A 13,837-nucleotide genomic window follows, 5' to 3' on the forward strand; every position below is an offset into this window, starting at 1 on the left:
TTTCCTGTGTTTACAAATACCGCTAACCGGTCAGTAAGAGATTGCTCCCGATTTCGGGAGGTTGTGGGTTCGGATCCCACTGGTGTCTGGTTGGCCATTTTTGTTCTGTACTTAACATCTCTTCAACACGTACTAAATGTACGTAACACGACGTAATAGGTTGAAAGTCTGTTTCGATTACAATGCGGTCATGAAAATTCAATACCGGTATTCATCAAGAAATACCTTCTTGAAAATTCTAGTGTGCTTAATATATAGATATAATGTACAGGATATTCTTCATCGTTCTCGTCTACCCAGTACCATTCTGGAAGTTACAGTGTGTTTCACAATTTTGTAGTGGATTAAAAATTATATATACAGGTAAGAATACATTATATACAGGTTTTTACATTAATTGAACTGATATAAATGTCTATATACAGTACAGTGCATGTTTCATGAGATAACCTCACAAACAACGCGACTGTACCGTATGTAAATATGATGTAATAATAATAATAATAATAATAATAATAATAATAATAATAATAATAATAATAATAATAATAATAATAATAATAATAATAATAATAATAATTTGAGCTCGATACTTGCATTATTTACCCATGGGTGAGAGAATATTGTTTTCAAGTTATATCAGTTTATCGCATGTGCGTCAACTGTATACCTATTACAGAATGTAAGCAAACTAATGGATCCGTGCTCAAAGATAAAAGTGACACTTGGCAGGAAATTTGTAGTGAATACATGTACATACTAACGTTAGCCAACGTACGATCAAGCAACTGACACAACTGTATGAAAATCATCTCTTCCGTTTCTAACTCATTCTGGAAAAAGCCTATCATATTCCAAATATTCAAAATACAGAAGTTCTGCATCTATTGCACCTGCCAAATTTTAAACTAACAAAGATTGTAACTGCTTGAACCAGGGTAGTTAAGTTAACTGAGAGTTTAATAGATTGTTAGTCTTAACCAAGGTTGATTGAAGGCCAATTTGGTTAAGTTCACTGTTAAATTATTATTATTATTTTTTTTTTGCTAGGGGCTTTACGTCGCACCGACACAGATAGGTCTTACGGCGACGATTAAATTATTTTAACAGGCAGTTAAATGTTAACTGAGGTTGAATAAACCAGGCCTATATGTTACATATATATACTGTATATTGTATATATTTCAAATATTACATGCCCACAGAAGGGTGGTTTACATTTTCATAAAGATAATTCCTCAATGTATAAACCGATCCATTAATGAAAAGTAGTTTGGCAAATTTTGATAACCTGATTGTGATGTCCGATTCTGTTGAAAAGTAGCAGTCTAACATCCTGCAAATTAAAGTGGAATGAACTAAAACGTAGAGAGTAATTCAAAGACAAGAAAGATGCATGTAGAAAAGCAATAAAAAAAAAAAAGAGTAAACGGAATGGAGAAACTAAATCAAAACAAATGAGTATGTATAATACTTGGGCTATGCATTCTCCCGTGATAACTCTATAATGAGAAAAGCTCAAGGTGTAGTACAGCTTACGGGGCTGATGTCCTAGATGTTAGGCCACTTTAAACAATTAATCATCATCAGCTGGTGAAGAAAATTGCCACCATCTTCTTCCTGGCCTTTTCCCAATTACTTGCAGGTCAACACATTGTGTGGATTTAACCCACCTTTACAGCCACATGCCTTTCCTGACGCCAACCCTATATAGAGGGACTAATTCACTACCGCATGTATCTGCTGTAATTTTACTATAAATTTACTCATTTACTCTAAATTGAAATGTGTAAGAATTACAGCAAAATAAGTTTAGAAATGTGAGCTTTTGGCACCCAATCTTTTCAGTAACTCTGTGAGAAACAGGTGCTTACGAAAGGAAATGACTATCCGATCTCCACAGAAAATAAACCTACAACTGACTGCAGGAAAGTGGTTTGAAACTAATGAGGATGACTCACAATAGGAACCGAGGAAAAGTTCAACCTATTCAATACATAATATGTCGTATAAGATGTTTTAAGTACCGTTTTCGACGCATAGTAAGTTGCATTGCATGTATATTGTACACAGTAATATAGTACCGTATCCTGCCCATCTTGTAACTTCAAGCTGAAGATGATGCTACTATGCGTCGAAACCGGTACTTTAAACTAATAAATAACATGTTGTAAACATCTTACATGACATACTTTGTATTGAATAGGTTGAACTTTTCTTCAATTCCAATTGTGAATCTCAGTTCAATACGTAAAAATGAACTTTTTAACTTATAATAATGAGGATGAGATAAAAGTCTATTTCATTCCTTGTATTCTCATGTTTCTGGCTCAAAAACTTAATGCAACTGGTTCTGAAATAAATCATCTTTCTCTCTGCAAACATACCATAAAATATGTTGAAACTTAATATTTTGTGAATACTAGGCAGAGAAAGGTTTCTACATTTTACAGATGCTTATTTTACATACATATGAAGCAAATGTTTTAATAATATAAACACATGGTAACATTTTGATACAGACTTGTCAATCTCTACCACAATACACACTATGAGATGAGTAAGGAATTCAAGTAAAGTTGTCTGATACTTGGTCATGATTATTTTTTCCAGTTGCTTAACATTGCACTAACAAATACAGGTTCTTTTGGCAGCACTGAGGTAAAGAAGGGCTAGGACTGGAAAGGAAGCAGCCATGACTTTAAGCAAAGTGACTGGCACTCAAATGACATATAAAACGAGAAACCACAAAAAACAATCTTCCGAATGCAAGCTTGTAGTTTACTAGCTGATGTACCTGTGGTTCGCTACGGAATTCTACATTGTATACAGAACTGTAGGTTAGGTAGAGTACACGTTGTGGGCAAGACTGAATTCAATTGCATAGCTCTTAACGTTGCCCTTGAAACATGACGAAGAAATCGCCAAAAGTCTTTTCTCATATGAAGACTGCGTTGTGAACATCAGTCACAATCAGGTTGGGGAATTTCATTACAATGGCAGACTCTCACTCTCCACCTGCCTGTTTACATCCTCAGAAAGACTGTCTTAGGGTTTTCCCAACTGAATTGAATATAGGGTCATTACAATGACGTCAGTAGGAATGGGGCAAGTAAACGCAATGATTTAACATTAAATACTCGATCAAATGAAAAAACACATTTTCTCACTTTTAATGAACAGTACTATGCTGCCGATCTAACAGTCCAAAGTTCCAGAGCTGGAATGACCAGGCCTCAGACAGCCGTGATCCGTGAACATTCCTAGTCTTTTTACGGAGGGGGGTGTTGAATAGTGGAGAGTCCCAGAGCAAAAAACTATGCCCTTTTACTAATCCGTTTCCTAGGAGTACCTGATGAGTCGGAAAATCTCAATTCACTACACTGGCGGCGGAAAAATCTATCTGACTTGGAGGCAATTTTTTCCTCCAAGCGAGAGAAACCCCCTCTTCACTGCTAATTGTGAATAAAATGAATACAGAAATTAACAAAAGTGAGGAGGAAGAAGCTGTTTTTAAGAAGCGGCTCCTTTCAGGGTTGATTTTTAGTTATTTGGTGAATTGTGATGCAATAACTTGGAATATGCCTAAATTGTAATTCTAGACCAGGACATACTACTACTACTACTACTACTACTAAGTGAACTTCTGCCTTAAGAGTTCACACTGCTCATTCAAAACAGCGCGTCAGAGTAGGGATCGAATAGCTGGAATACTATGATGAACCAGTGAGTTACGAACCAGCAGTACGGTATCAGAAAATGTATGAACCAGAGGAATGACATGCTAAAGAAGAAAGTTTTCTAACTCCCCAGCAATTTCGCGCCAAATTGTATTCTCTATAACTTTTGATACGTATAAAATTGTTTATAACTTAGACTGTAGTTTCTTATTCCCCGACTCTACATACCGACTTTCATTAAATTCTGTTAACCAATTTTCTCGTGGCTTGGCGTTGATATGGACTTGGCAACAAAAATACAAATTCATGAATATGTGTGTTATCAAAGCCGGTACGGTAACAATGTATGACATAAGTGATCTGAAATTTAATTCTATATGACTTTAGTTATGTAGTATTTATCGATAGGACCACTAATAATATAAATATTTGAGAATTCAATTTTAGGTCTTCCCCTAAACTACCACTTCACTCAGCGTGAGTAAAATGATTTATAGCCCAGACTGTAGTGGCTCATCCCCCCGACTTCACATACCGATTTTCATTAAATTCTATTGAGCCGTTTTCTCGTGATGCGTATACATACAGACAGACAGACATTACGGAAAAGTAAAAAGTGTATTTCCTTGTTACTGTGGACATGACAGATACAGAAATACTATTCTTTTCAAATTCTGAGCAATGTACAGACAAAACTCTTATTTTATATATATAGATAAGACCTGTACCATGTAGCCAACTTACTCAGTCTTGGCCAGGCTAACTTTTGGTGCCTATCCTGAATGGGGTTCTCTGTATAATATTCTATACATTCCCCACAGTAAGGTGGTGGTGGTAGTAGTAGGTGTGTCTTATCCAAACCTGGATGCTGGTGACCTAGTCATTGCCCCAGCTAAGCCAGAGGCCATTGATCAGGCATCCTGAGCTAGAGTATACTAGCTGTAGGGTGGTCAGGTCTTTTCTGCTCTTCCTGCAGCCAAAAGGATGTTGGTTACCCATCCAAGTTATGATCACAGCCAATGTTGTTAAACTCAAGAGATCTCATGGGATCCAGTGCTGAGATAGTATATTATACCAATTCTAGTGCACGCACAAAATACAAACAAAAAGCTGGTGGAGTCAATGGCCCTAATCTTGCAGTGAAGAAAAACAAATTAGACAAAGAATAGAATATTTAGTGATAGAAAATAAACTAATTTTGGAAGATTAATTAAATGCACAGTTCAGGATGCATGCATATTGGTGTTCCACTAGGGTGTATCAAACTTTAATATTCAAACATATATGGATTTTAAAAAACACCAGAATTTTTATAACCACAGATCAGCAACATATATAGTTGAAGTACATTTTGAGGAAGTTAAGAACAGAACTATTATATGTCAATTTAATTGTAATCTTTTTTTAATAAAAAGCCTGTTCAAAAGTGAGCCATCCTGCTTCAATATACGCTCCGCAGCCGCAAGCGTTGGAGCGACAAGCTTTTCCTCAGATTCATTTGGAGTCTCTCGCAATCTTGCTCTGCTCTAAATGAACAAAACTGTGCAGTGTGTTGTCACAACATAGACATTGCATTCTGATATCATGGTACAGTATGTTTAACAGAAAATGCAATATTAATGGTTTTGAAGAATGAGGGTCAAACTTCATTTATACCCTTACAGAACAGTTCCTGATTTTATCAGCCAATAAGTTTTTTCAGGCCAATGGTTATTTACAAAACGTTTGTTTTGGTCTCTTCTATCATCCTTAGAAATTGGAGTATTGAATTTTGATATAACTTGTCTTGAAGCAGTGTAAGTGCACGAGTGGCTTCATTAAAAGACTTTTTTTTTTTTTTTGCTAGGGGCTTTACGTCGCACCGACACAGATAGGTCTTATGGCGACGATGGGATAGGAAAGGCCTAGGAGTTGGAAGGAAGCGGCCATGGTCTTAATTAAGGTACAGCCCCAGCATTTGCCTGGTGTGAAAATGGGAAACCACGGAAAACCATCTTCAGGGCTGCCGATAGTGGGATTCGAACCTACTATCTCCCGGATGCAAGCTCACAGCCGCGCGCCTCTACGCGCACGGCCAACTCGCCCGGTCATTAAAAGACTACTGCTTCCCCATTGTATAGATTGTAACTGAACAAGTATAGAAGCATCAATATAGAAACAATTGAACTCCAAAGAAACCTCCTTCTTCCTGGCCTTTACCCAATTTTGTGACATTGGCACTTCATATGGATTTATCGCAGCTTTACAGCCAGATGCCTTTCCTGATGCCATCCCAATATGGAGGGATGTATTCACTACAGCATGTTTCTGCGGAGGTTTGTAATGTGATATCTTTGTTGAAAGTGAAGAAAAGGTCTTTTTTTGCTAGTGGCTTTACGTCGCACCGACACAGATAGGTCTTATGGAGACAATGGGATAGGAAAGACCTAGGAGTTGGAAGGAAGCAGCTATGGCCTTAATTAAGGTACAGCCCCAGCATTTGCCTGGTGTGAAAATGGGAAACCACAGAAAATCATCTTCAGGGCTGCTGACAGTGGGATTCTAACCCACTATCTCCCGGATGCAAGTTCACAGCCGTGTGCACCTAACCACACAGCCAACTCGCCCAGTAAGAGAGACAAGTATTAAGACAAACACAAACACCCAGCACCCACGTTAGAGGGATTAACTAGATGCAGTTAAAATTTCTTACCCGGTCAGGAATCAAACCCGGGGCCATCTGAACCAAAGACCACTGTGCTGACCATTCAAAGAAACACCTCATCTACATAAATAAAATAGTTGCATATGTCTGTCTAATTCTCTCTTCTTCATTTTTTGCACCAACTGAACTGTTCTCCAAGTCTCAAATACAGGGTGGCCCACTTAAACATTTCACCGCAGATATATCTGGAACAACAAGAGATATTGAAAAATGACTTTCATGGGCATGAAGGCAGGGAAGGGGCTAATTAAAGTAAATACTATGAGCCAGTCTAAAACTTAGGAAAATAGTACTTTCAACATCAACTTATGTTTTTTTTAAACGTACACCCGGTATTATTTCGTAAGCAATCGTTAATATGAAAAATCGCATAAGTAATGGCGTTTGTTTCATCGCAATAGGTCAATTACATCCCAATATATTGCAACGTGAAGTTGACGCTTGATATAAACGAAACGCGCAGTAGTTGCACATCCCGAGATTCCAGCACGAATCTCATGGTCCTCTCACTCGCGATATGATTGCCGTACTACAATGCGACAGGCGCTATACTTAATGCTATTTGCACTGCTATCAAGAGGGATGAAAATAAGAGAATTTCGTTACAGTAACTTTGCTGTACGAATTATGTACATTCTGAAGTAGTACAGTACAGAGTACTGCAATGTACTGTGTAGGTAAATAAAACATGCAAGAGAGACACCGTTATTTAAATATCCTTTTGCTGTGGCAGGAAATCCTTCTCTTATTTTCATCCCTCTTGATAACAGTGCAAATAGCATTAAGTACAGTGCCTGTTGCATCGTAGTACAGCAATCATATGGCGAGTAAGAGGACCGTGAGGTTTGCACTTTACTCTCGGGATGTGCAACTGCTGCGCGTTTCGTTTATCTCAAGCGTCAACTTCATGTTGCAATATCTTGGGATGTAATTGACCTATTGCAATGAAGCAAACACCATTACTTATATGAATTTTCATGTTAACGATTGCGCACGAAATAATACATGGTGTCCATTTAAAAAAAAAGTAAGTTGATGTTGAAAATACTATTTTCCTATGTTTTTGACTGGCTCATAGTATTTACTTTAATTAGCCCCTTCCCTGCTTTCATGTCTGTGAAAGTCATTTTTCAATTTATCTTGTTGTTCCAGATATATCTTCGGTGAAAGGTTTAAGTGGGCCACCCTGTATATTTACAACAGATCGTGGAAAAAATAGATTCCTATCCATCATTCTGCCTGTTCAGCCATCAAACAAAAACTGACTCAAAGATATTGTTATGAAACATAATATTAGGCTAAGCCCGGCTGCTATTCACTACCAGGGTACATTTTCTTTTCAAATTCAAATTCTGTTACAAGGAATGATAAAATACAGATTTCTATCTATCTTCCCTAACCTTGGATTTATGAAGAAATGTTGAGGAACAAAAGCAGTTTAAAATTTAACACAACCTTTATTGTACGGAAAATTTTGATATGAAGTTTTTGTTTATGGTACCAAATATGTACAAGCAATGTCCCTTGGCTAAAGGGAGAAGCTTGAGTCTAAAAGAGATGTGGGGTTAGAAGAGTAAATTGGACGAAGGCGTAGTGACAAGAAAAAAAAAACCAAACAAACAGCAGCAGTAAGTAAATTGTTTAAGCACATGAGAATAGTGGAGTGTGTGTGTTATTGGTAGCTAAGAGCGATTAAGTAGTTAAATTAGTGGGCGGTGAAGTGTGTATAATAATTACTGTCACTGTATTTGGATTGTATAGTGAGCCTGATTGGCGACAATCTATTGAAAATTCAATAGAGTGTTCAGAGTTCTATATTGGAATGAGAGGAGAGGTAGTGAATTTAGATGGTATTGGAAGGCTGTAATTAAGATGAGGCAGGTATTTGGTTAGTAAGTAAGGAAGAGAGTGATTGTAAAAAATGAATAGATGATAAGGGTAAAAGCTAATGGTAAAATGTGATGGCATAATTTAATATAGTGAGATGGTAAAATGTACAGGTATAATTCAATATGATGAGAGTCTTATGTAGCTATAGTTGAGATATTTTGGTTGGTGAATACAAGTGGTTTCAGGATGATTGTGATTCAACGTTGCGACGGCATGTGTGGTGAGTTTGTAAATAATCATGAGGTTTCGTGATTAAGTTAATGTGTGGAGATGGATGGTATATGAGCTTATTGTCTAAGTTAGTTGTAAGTGAATAAGGTAGTAGAGTGGATGTAAAAGTTGTGATGAGTTAAGGCTGGTGGTTGAAAAGAGAGATAGTGATGTATGGTTGGTAGTGTATGGAATGGCAAGTGAGATGGTTTCACTTAATGTGGAGAGTGGTCTGAAATTTTAAAAGAAAATAAGTGTGGTAGAGGTTGAGGACAAAATGAATATGTGGTGAAAGAATATGACCAGATGGTATAAGTTGAGATGGAGGCTAACTAGATGATAGTACTGTGTAAAGGCTGCCAAGAGATTATGTGTATGGAATGGTAAGTGTGATGGAGTAACTTAATTTTTTTTTGCTAGGGGCTTTACGTCGCACCGACACAGATAGGTCTTATGGCGACGATGGGATAGGAAAGGCCTAGGAGTTGGAAGGAAGCGGCCGTGGCCTTAATTAAGGTACAGCCCCAGCATTTGCCTGGTGTGAAAATGGGAAACCACGGAAAACCATTTTCAGGGCTGCCGATAGTGGGATTCGAACCTACTATCTCCCGGATGCAAGCTCACAGCCGCGCGCCTCTACACGCACGGACCTGACATTTTAATACTTCATTCCATGCCCTGAACATGCAGACAAAACAGGAGATACCTGCGAAACATGGGAGCCAAAGATTGTCACAAGAGCTTGCTGACTGTAGTCAATTGAGCCTTGCCCATTGAGGCTTGAACTGACTGTTGTAGATTTGCCACTACTGTATTTATGCTAGCATTAGTTTGCTAGATATGTTGTATTTTGTAAATATTTTTATGAAAATAAATATCTTCCATTCTGCAAGAAACTTCATATCTTCTCCCACAGCTCCCTTTAGAGGTTTAGTCTCAGCTTTGTGAGTTAGTAAAAAAACACCCTTCCAATTTGTGAACACCATAGCCTCTTTCAATTTTCATACATGACTTTGTTCAGAGGTTTAGCCTTGGTTTTGGTGACTTATTTGCTAGATCGACAGAAAATAATTATCTTTCATTTTTCTGTATCCCATTTCATATAATCTGCTCCTCCTCCTCCTCCTTAGGGTTATCATATCATGTGATATAAAAAAGATAACAGTTTCAGTGTAGTGACTTTCAGTTCATAGTTACCCACACTGGAAACGGTACATTGTTTCAAAATCATAAAGTCACATTTGGAAACAATTGCACTGTTTTTGTTTTTTGAAGTTCATCAGTTTTTTTGGCATGATGTTTGCATTTTCAAATTCAACCAAACAAATACAATAACCAGCTCAGCTGCATGTACCATGATGACCACGATTCAATAAAGAGAAGAAGATGCGAGAGGCGACATTGCTTTAGACTGTTTTATACAATATCAACCGAATGGTTACTATCAATAGTGTATGAATATTAATTTTATTGATCATTACGATTTACAATCTTGACATCAAGAGGCTGGAATATTACTTCAGTTATTATTTTCTGTTTTTATCATTTTAAAATTTTAGGATTTGTAGAAAACTTTAAAAACCTGGACTTCTTAATCTGAAAAGGAAACTGGCTGGGAGCATGTCAGAGGAAAAGAGGACGTATGGCAACCATGTTCCTGCTCCCTATTAATTTCTTCTTTGGTGGCTTTGTTAGGAAACTTAGTCTTGATTTCTGAGATTTAATATTTACAACAGCTTTTCTGAAAATATTTTCGGAATATACATACCTTTCATTTACTGTCCGTTTTCATATCATCGTATTCTTCAGCTACTTACACGGATTTCTTTAGAGGCTTAACCATAGTTTCTGGATGGACTTCTTGTCACCGACTATGGGAAGAACATTGCTCTTAGAACAGATATTTTGGAACGAAGAAAGTACTGAGCACTTGGGTTATTTCATGACTCAGATGGGAAAAATATTTTATACAAGGACACATGCCCTAAATGCTTGGGTTGCAAATGATAGCTATACAAATCTAGGGCATGGTCAAGCCTACAGGTATAAAAGTAGAAATATGTAATCAGGAAGAGACTGATGATAATACAGCAGTGAATGAGTGAGGTGGTGCCATTGCTCATATAGATATATTTTTTTTTTTTCTGGAAATGTCAGGCTATGATTAGAAGTTATTAATTTGTGAACTGATATTGCTTATCAAACATATTTACGTATAAGCTAATTCCACGGTGTGGAGATTAGTCTGTTGCTACCAGTTCTTAACTAGTGAGATGCAAAGTGTAATGGCATTCAGTATAACCATTAACCTTCACAATTAATACCTCAGTCCGTATGCTCTGATACATAAGCTCATGTTAAGCTTATCATTGGAAGGAGAAGTTTGCTCTGAGAAAGAAGCTGTTCGAGTCATGGAGATAGAACGATATTCCAACTATTACATGGTACAAATCTACAAGGTGACCTGAATCTCATGAAATAATGAGAAATGTGGGAGGACAACTGTAGGTCTGTTAAAATGCCAAATTAAAAGACACCAAGGTAATTGCAACGGGAGAACAGGGGAGAAGTGTACAAATTGCAAACACAGGTTATGAATGCCATTTTGATTGGATTTTTTTTTAGTATTCCTTTCGGTACGTTGTTTGAGATGTTTATTTGAATATATTATTTTTTCAGAGTTTGTTTGTTTGCCAATTCTTTGTGGAGAAATCCACAACAGAATCATCCAACAGAATACCAGGCTTGCTGTTTATGAACATGACCTGGGATGAGATTTTCATTTGCCTCTACCACAATTATAATTTAAATTTGAGGAATCCTCACGTGAACTCTTGATGACCATCCATAATTTTATTTTTGAATATTGTTATTAATTCTGGTCATGATAAGTAATGTAAAGTAGCAAATGGCACCTAATATGGGACATTTAAAATAAATAGTAGACATTATGAAGTAACAAATGTTGTAGGTTTCCAGTGATGACGAAAGTGAAAAGTAATAGGAATGAGAAGGAAGTGGCCTTGATCTTTATTATTAAGGGACAGCTCTGGTATTTGCAGTGTTTGAAAAGTGGAAACCATGGAAAAATCATCTTCAAGGTTGCTAACAGTGGGGTTTGAACACACCATCGCCTGAATACAAGCTTACAGCTTCACAGCAAATATTGCTGTCAGCTCACTTGGTACATTTATAAAAATAATTTAGTTTTATGTCAAACCAAGTCACAATACACTATTATGTAGCAAATTATTTAAACATGTTATTGTTGTTATACATTAATATTTAACTGTCTTTGAATAACATGCTTCCCCAAAACTACCTTGCAATACACTCATGACATAGCATGCTTGCTATTGGAAATCTTGTCTAGTCACTCGAGACCAACACAGATAGGTCTTATGGCGATGGTGGGGTAGGAAATGCCTAGGAGTGAGAAGGAAACTGCTGTGACCTTAATTAATATACAGCCCCACCTGGTGTGAAAATAGGAAACCACGGAAAAACATCTTCAGGGCTGCCGACAGAGGGGTTCGAACCCACTACCTCCTGGATGCAAGCTCACAGCTGCTCACCCCTATCCGCATGGCAAACTCACACGGTTTGTGCCAGAAGACTGGGGAAAGGGAATAATAATACCAGTCTTTAACTCATTGCGGACCGTGGACGGCGTGAGACGTTTAATGTTCCGCGCGAAGCAATGCTGTTTATATTCGTCATCTATGCATTCTTCCACCTTAGTCAGCATTACTGGTTGTAGCAGGAAGTTGGTTGACCTTTTTGAGATAACCCTCACGTTGAGCAGGAATATCTCAGCACTTCCTCGTGCGTCAAGACGGTACTTGAGATTCCAATGCAGTGCGTGTCGTTCTTATCGAGTGTAGTATAATGGCTTATAAAACAAAGTTTCTTACGAAGATTAATTATTACATATTGTTCCCAATGATTATTCTGGTGATGAACTTATTCCTGAAATAGACTCAGATAGTGAAAGTGAGAGTGACGAGGAAATTCCGATTCCTGAATCCGATAGGCCTATAGAGAAAAGTTATTGTTCACCCATTCCACCATTTACAGAGAATTCATGTTCAAATAGAAAGGTAAGGTAAGGATTGTTCTGCCCGAAGGCAGGTCTGAGCCTCCGCAGAGGTGTTCCTGAGTCGGAGTTTGCGTGCGGTAGGGTGGCCAGTTCCCTTCCACTCCTCCATTCCCTTACCCCCCACCAACAGCGCGTGGCAACCCATCCAACTCCTGACCACGCCCAATGTTGCTTAACTTAGGAGATCTCACGGGATCCGGTGTTTCAGCACGGCTACGGCCGTTGGCTTAAATAGAAAATAAGCAGGATATTTTGAGTTACGTGAGTATTTTCATGAATGACGAACTTTATCAGTATGTGTGTGAGCAGACCAATCTATACGCGAGTCAAGTGGTAAGTGCGGTGCCCCGGCCTTTCACAAAGAATTCGAACATGCAATTGTGGAAACTGATTAGTCCAAAATCCTGATATAAAAATGTACTGGACCAAAGACCCTGTTTTTCATACTCCGATATTTTCTAAAACAATGTTCCGAATATGCTTCCTTCATATTATTTCATTTCTTCACTTCGGTGACAGTAATCATGACGAAAATACAGATAGGCTGTATAAAATTAGACTTATTTTAAAACTTGCGACACCAGATATCACACCCTAAATATTTACTAGAGGTAAGCAGAAAGTATCATTTTTCTAACATTTATAGTTTAGGAGTAATTGTAAATTGTATTAAGTGATGCACGTCAAGAGGGCCGGGCATGAAAATGGCTGGTCCAGGCATTCAAGTGTCCCGCTCAGAAGCAGGTACTGAACGTGTTAAGAAGGGGGACAAAAGGAAGCGTGATAATTATACAGGAGAAGGTTTGGAAAACAATGATCAAAAGAGACTGGGTACACAACCTGTAGAAATGGTGCAAGCAACGTACAACTGCATCAGCACCAAACAGAGAAAGAGACGGAATGGTTTAGAAATGAAACTGGATTAAGACAGGGGAGTGTGGTGTCACCTCTTTTTTTTTTTTAATGATTATGGATGAAATTGTAAAGGAGACAACCTTCTCCGTGGGACATTATCGTACGACTTTGTTAGATCTATTCCATATTCCTATTTATTTTCCATTTATTGTAAAGATTGGGTCCACTGTAGACTTTCCACTTCTGAAGTCATACTGTTCCTCTTGCAACTCCCCTTATACCTTTGTTCTCATCCTCCTCTCTAAAATCCTTCCCCGTATTTTTGCCATTTGTAATAAGAGTCTGATTCCTCAATAGTTATCACACACATTTTTGTATTCTTTCTTAAGAACTGGTGTT

At 37.7% G+C, this 13,837-nt stretch overlaps 1 protein-coding gene across 6 annotated transcripts in view; it reads right to left on the reverse strand.

The window, feature by feature from the left end:
• The window catches only part of LOC136863178 (general transcription factor IIH subunit 1), a 506,000-nt gene that overhangs the window by 1,806 nt on the left and 490,357 nt on the right, over window positions 1-13,837 (reverse strand). Inside the window, exon 11 of one of the 6 annotated variants that reach the window (XR_010859163.2) lies at window positions 10,253-10,355. The exons of the other annotated variants lie outside the window; for them this stretch is intronic. The gene's annotated coding sequence lies outside the window, so the exon portion shown is untranslated. The remainder of the gene's footprint in view (window positions 1-10,252; window positions 10,356-13,837) is intronic. 6 annotated transcript variants of the gene reach the window in all.

This window comes from Anabrus simplex, chromosome 2, assembly GCF_040414725.1.
Source record: "Anabrus simplex isolate iqAnaSimp1 chromosome 2, ASM4041472v1, whole genome shotgun sequence".
In the NCBI taxonomy this organism is placed as follows: Eukaryota; Metazoa; Arthropoda; class Insecta; order Orthoptera; family Tettigoniidae; genus Anabrus; species Anabrus simplex.